Below are 6,675 nucleotides of genomic sequence, written 5' to 3' on the forward strand. Positions count from 1 at the left end.
TCCAGCTCAAAGGGTGGTAGCAAGGGTGTGGGAACTGGTTGTCCTCCCAGAGTCAAGGACCAACTCCCAGGCTGTTCATTGGAAATCCCATCATCCCCTCTCCTTCCAAGATTCTAACAGGGCTAACCCCTGTCAATCTTGCTTCACAGCATTCTATCGTACTCTCCTTGTAATCCTGCTGCCTTCCTAAAATCTCCTATTACAGTAACAGGGTAGGTCTGACTGGATACACCTTTATGCCTACTATTCTTACAGTGCTCAAGAGCATGAAGGAAAGAAGCTGAGCCTTTATGCAGCCTACTTTGCAGAGCATTTTTTGGCATGGCACTTGAACTCAGCTATCTATTCACTATGGTTACACGTCATATAGTGATCAGAAATCCAGCTAGGTAAATCCAGATAAGGAACTTTGCAGTGGAACTTTTATCTCAGGAATACTCATACCTATACCTCAGCATAGCCAAGCAGCATATATTACTGCTGCCATTTTTTCCTGATGGAAGGACTATAGTGAAAGATGTGGATGTGATCTTTCTATCCTAAAAAGAAAACTAGCATAGTCAAAACCATATTTCCTATTGATTCAATACAACATAAAATAATTAGTCACTAATAGAGCTGAAGAAAGATGGTTAGGCTAATCCTTCTATAAACAAAACACTATAGTTACTTTTACAAGTTTAGGAAGAATAGAAAACCTGAATTCCAGAGATTTTGTTGGAGAATAGGGCTCCCCCATTCAGGAGAGAGACCCCCCAAATGTAGGGAGGGCTCAAAGGGAGACAGAAAAGGTATCTCCAGCCTCTTCTTCCTGCAGCCTTCTTCAACAGAGACTTTAATTCCTACCAGAACAGGAATTAGGAAGTGTAGGACTTAAAATTAAAGTTGAATACTTCAAGTAGTGTTTTTATAAAGTTTATTATCTGGCAAAATAGAATCATGTGACTAAGTTTTCTACCTGCTCAAAATTCCTGCTCCACAAAGCTGCCACAGGAAGGAAAGAGCTCCAGACACGGAACTCCACCAAATTTATCTCCTGTCTACATCAGCATGTAAGGACAGGAAGAGAGTAGGGTGCTGGGAACTGTATCTTTGCTGGGGATCATAGTTTTTAGGGTAACAGATTCAAATTACACAGAAGTTAGAGACAAATCTGCTTTCCTCAGATGGGGGCAGGTGCCAGTACAGAAGTACACAAACACACATACACATGCACATATGTAATACTCAGTTGAAATCTGACTTCAGACATTTACTAGTCATGTAAGCCTAGTAAGTCACATAACCCTGTTTGCCTTACTCTACTGAAGAAAATGGCAAACCATACCAGTATCTTTACCAAGAAAACCCCAGATGGGGTCAAAAAGAGTCAGATACTACTGAAACAACTTAACAACGACATATATATATATATATATATATATATATATATATATATATATATATGTATATGTATATGTATATATATACATACATATGTGTATGTATATATATATTTATTTATAACCTCATATACATACTTATATATGACATATATACTTATATGCATGTGTATCTGTATCTATTCCCATGAGTATTATTAGTCTTGGAGATATAGCTGGGTTCAATCTAATTTCTGATCATTTTGTCATTTTGGGAGGGGGAAGGGAACTCCAAGCTCTATATTCAAGTCTTGATCCCTTTCCCACCAAATATTCACATGAACACATAGCAAATAGCAAAGAAAACCCATTTATCCAATTTATCAATAAAACAGAAATCAGAGAAAAGAGGATATAGATATAGATATAGATATAGATATAGATATAGATATAGATATAGATATAGATATAGATATAGATATAGATATAGATATAGATATGGATATGGATATGGATATGGATATGGATATAGATATAGATATAGATATAGATATGGATATGGATATGGATATGGATATGGATATAGATATGGATATAGATATAGATATGGATATAGATATAGATATAGATATAGATATAGATATAGATATAGATATAGATATAGATATAGATATAGATATAGATATAGATATAGATATAGATATAGACCAGACAATACAGACTGTAGGAGCTCTCCCTATGGGAATGAATGACTCAAGTAAAATTGTCCCAGATTTCACCTAAGAAGAGAATCTCTGCAATCTCAAGAATTATTACTTTTGAGATAGGGATAGGGATGTGTTGGAGGTTGCCCACTCCTCTCATGTTTTCTCAGTCTTTTTCAACAACCTGAAATGGGGTTGACTGTCTACTTTCCTTCTTAAAGCTAAAAACCAGAAGTATTCAAAGTGTCTCAAAGTTCAAGGGAAAACCCAAAGTTAAACTTGAAGAGTCTGGAAGAAGACTAGTAAAATCCGGAACTCTCCTATTCTAGTCAACTCTATCTGGCCTCTCATACTGGGCAAAGCATTCATCTCTACCAATAAGGAGAAAGACCCATCCCAATGAATTCTGGGACAAGGATTATTTCCCTCAAATTGTGTGCATGATAAATCAATTGGTTAATTCATTCAATTAATTTGCACAGTGTGTGCTAATGAAAATATTAGCCCTCTGTTGATTATCTCCACTTTATATTGTAGAGATCTTGATTGTACAGAGTTGTATTGTTTTGTCTCCCCAATTAGACTGTGAACTCTTTGAGAGCAGATTATCTTGCCGTTCTTTGTATTTCTAGCACTTAACATACTGCCTGTGTGAGGGTTAAAAATGGTGTGACTAGATTTATGAGTTTAAAAAAGGTTGTGGTCGCCATTTATAAAAACTGAAAATTAAACTATGAGTGTGTTAGTAGCTTTAGTAGCTTTATTACAGCAGGATAGAGATAGTAAAGAGGGAAATGTAGGAAGAAGGTAGAAAATATTGCCTAGTTAAATACCCTATAATTGACAACCTGAAAAAATCCAGCTCAACATGGACAAAGGCTCCCTCAGGTCCTGATCTCCAGCCAGGAGTCACAGTAGTCTCTTCAGCAAGTGTCTTACCAGTGCAGAATCAATCTCCAATGCAGACATCCAAGGCAGAAGAATCCCTGCAATGTAGAAGATCCTCCACCACAGAAGTAGTCCAATACAGAGACACCAACACAGAAATCCTCCCTCAGCAAGAGCCACCAAGGCAGCAGCAGAAAAATCAGAATGCCCTTGGCTGGCTTTTATAAGTAGTTTTCTCCACATCACTTCCTCTCTCTCTAATTTCTCCTTCCTTTCACTGTGGACTGGTCTATCACATCTCAGGAACCAATGAAAGTCTCTCAATTTGCCTAGCACTGGGGGAGGAGGGGGAGAAGAGGGGTACAATTCTTGTGGTCTTTTAGGACTGTTAATGACTAAGTAAGTGTGAACTCTCTTGGTTAGTGATTTCCTAAGTGTTAAGTAGGGGTACTTCAAATTCCTGATTAACTTAAAATAGATAAAAGGAATTTTAAAAATCCCCTTTCACCTGGCACATAGTAGGTGCTTAAAACATAAATACTTGTTGATTGACTAACCAAACCAATTATTGAAGGACTCATTCTGAGTAGTAGATTTGTTAGCCCTTTATTGAAATAGTTGTAGGGAAGAGAGAGGAAAGAGGGAATGGAGTAGGCACTGTATTAAGGCTGATTGGATCTACATGGTCCTAAAAACACATGGTTAATTTAATCAAACCAGTGGAAAAAATGATTACATCCAGTTGTTTGCCTCAAAAAGAAATCAAAACAACTCACTGGTAGACTGTTTTCGTTTTTCAAACTGGTTGTTGAAATGCTGTGTAGATACAGCCACAAGGAGGCCCATCGCCTGATGGTAGGAGTATGTGTAGGCAAAGAGATTTTTGAGTGGAAAAAAAATCACATGAGCTGTCTTACACAATCTGTTATTGAATACTTAGCTGCATATTTTTTAAGTCACTGAATGTTAAGAAAACAGAAGCAAAGAACATGCATGAAGAGGAGAAGGGGGGGAGATCCTTTTTAAAAGAAAAAAGATTCAGCAAAATTTATTCTAATATAATGCAGACCAAAGGAAAAGAATTGCAGTCATCATTTGGAAATCAATACATTTCAGGGAAACTTGTTAACAAAATGAATTAATCTTGGTATAATAATTCAATGTGTTAAAAAAAAATTCTACCCTTTCTTCCAGCCCCTACTGCTGCATCACCTCCTTCATGAAGTCTTCCCTTATTTGCTGAGCTAAAAGTGATCTTTCCCTCTTCAAATTTCACATGGACTTCTTTTCTGATCTTTACTCATCCTTGCCTCAAGGTTATACGTGAACCCACCTTCCTGCCTCCATTGGATTGTAATCTCCCCAAGGGATTTCACCTAATTGTATCTTTCTGTACACCTACTAAGGTTTATTGAATAGAACTGTAAGGATGGGAATTAAAAACAGAAAATTTACTGGGGGGTCAAAAGATAATGCTGGAGTTCTTCTTGCTAAAAAAAAAAAGCAATAATGACTTCCTCGACACCCAGGGGGCATGAGATGTCTCGGATTTGGGTTTTTGACAATGCTTCCCAGCAGATCCCAAAAGCCCATCCTACATTTGGTTTTTAATAGCATTTTAGCGTCAGCACAAGAAGAATAGACCTTGACCTGGAGAGTCTCTGCTTAGCAACACTCCCCTGTAATTATTCTGACAGTAGGTTTATCTGTACGGGCTATACTTGAAAGGGCAATCACATGTACTCTGGAGGCTTCTCTCTATCCCCGAAAACACAAAGCAAAACAATGGTCTGTTGGGGGCTTCCAAGGATTTACTAAGACATCATCGATTATCCATCTGATTAGAAAAAGGGCCTCTTCTAGCAAGAACGATGACTACCTGGACAGCCAGATATGTCCAGGCAGAGGAAGACTCAGAGAAGGAATTTGTCAAGTGTTTATTAAGTACCTTCTATGTGCCAGGCACTGTATCTCATTTGTTCCTCACAACAACCTAGGGCGAAGAATCTAGTTTTATCCCCATTGGAAACAAGCAAGAAGGGGTTAAGTGACTGCCCTCAAGTGACACAGCTAGTAAATATCTGAGGCTTGATTTGAACTCAGATTTTACTGACACCAGGCTCAGCACTCCATTCACCATACCATCTCTGGCTAGCTCGAAACAAGGATCACACAGGATGAGAGCCTATGGACGCATTGTAATTTGTAGTAGTAGAAGGAATAATCATGAGAAGGCCATGAAATGGGGGGGGGGGGGAGTCTCAGTATTTTTATTTGTTTTATTCCAAAACTATTTAGAAGTCTAGTAGAGATACCTCACTCCTCTTCCAAGTACTCATGTGTATAAACTGCTATTCCTTTTTCTAAAAATGCTTCATGCTCTTACTATCATCCACAGTTCTATGGTAAACATCATAAAGTTATTGGGACCAAAAGCAAAATACTTCCATCTTAGTTTCATTCAAAAACTGAAAATCCATTTTATATTCATAGATACTCTCTTGGCAGAGAGAAAGCTAAAGTCTTGTATTTATAAAATACGTTGAGGTTTACAAAGAATGTTGCAAACGTCCTTATATGAGCCTCCATGATCCTGAGAGGTATGTGTTATTTTAATACCCATTTTACAGATGAGGAAACTGATTTTTAGGTAGGAAAAATCGCTTCAAACCTAGGGTATCCCAATTCCAAGTCCATCACCCTTTCTACAATGCTACACTGTGCCTAAATATGGGCAAAACCACTAAGCAAGCTAGATAAAGTTTCATGTTAGTGGGCTACTGGGCATAATTGTTCATGGTGATGGAGCCATTTTAATACTTGTCAGGATCCTTTCACTTCAGTTCTCTCTGTTTCCCCCTCTACTGCACAAGTCTAATTTAGCCATATGGAAAACTTAGCCAACCATTGGAAATAAGCTCCTCATTGACCACAGAAATATTACCGATACCTCAATCAAGTCTATCAGCACCTACCCACTGCTTGCATTTTGTAAAGATTCGCTGCCTAATTCAATTCACTCATTCCATTTTGATTCAATGAGCATTTAGTAAGTTCTTACCTTGAAAAGGAATTCAATTATGAAGAAGACTATGGATTAGATGCTTATTCACTTCAGTTCAGCTCTAGAAAGTTTCCTGAAGCTTTGCTTTTTTTCCTCCCTTCCCCCCCCTTTTATTGTTCAAATGAAGCATGATAAAAATCACCCACATCTGTTATTTATCTCTCTGTTCTGGTGCAAGGCAAATGTGTACATTTCCCTTGAGATAACATGAACCATATGGAACCCGTAGAGTTATATGTATCACTAGTTTACGTTTAATAGTGTCTGTAAATTCAGACTTCTCTAAGAATTGTTCAAAGCTGCACAGGATTCTGGGGCACAACAGTTTGCATTAGGCTGTTTACATTTAGCAAATATATTGGTGCAAAATTTGCCAGCAGCTGGCGCCACATCTGAGGAAGGGAAGGGGGGGGGGGTTATACATGGTTTAAGCCACTCCAAAGATGGCTTAGTTGTAACACCTTCCATGGACTTAAGTCCAAGAATTGTTTTGGACAGAAGAGAATGTATTCCTTGGCCATTGTAATGAAAACACTTTAGAGCCAAACCACACCCCTTCTCAAAATTCCACCTTCCAAAGTGTAGAAGCCTAGGGTACTACGGGTTTAGTACCCAGGAAATCCCAGTTGGCAAACCTGGAGTGAGTGCACTAACTTGA

At 38.1% G+C, this 6,675-nt stretch overlaps 1 long non-coding RNA gene across 1 annotated transcript in view; it reads right to left on the reverse strand.

Moving 5' to 3' along the window:
* Positions 1-6,096, reverse strand: part of LOC103105185 (uncharacterized) — a 43,604-nt gene extending 37,508 nt beyond the window's left edge. The window contains exon 1 of the long non-coding RNA XR_001623286.2: positions 6,015-6,096. This is a non-coding gene — a long non-coding RNA (uncharacterized LOC103105185). The remainder of the gene's footprint in view (positions 1-6,014) is intronic.
* Between the last annotated feature and the right edge of the window lie 579 nt (positions 6,097-6,675).

This window comes from Monodelphis domestica, chromosome 7 (genome assembly GCF_027887165.1).
Source record: "Monodelphis domestica isolate mMonDom1 chromosome 7, mMonDom1.pri, whole genome shotgun sequence".
In the NCBI taxonomy this organism is placed as follows: domain Eukaryota; kingdom Metazoa; phylum Chordata; class Mammalia; order Didelphimorphia; family Didelphidae; genus Monodelphis; species Monodelphis domestica.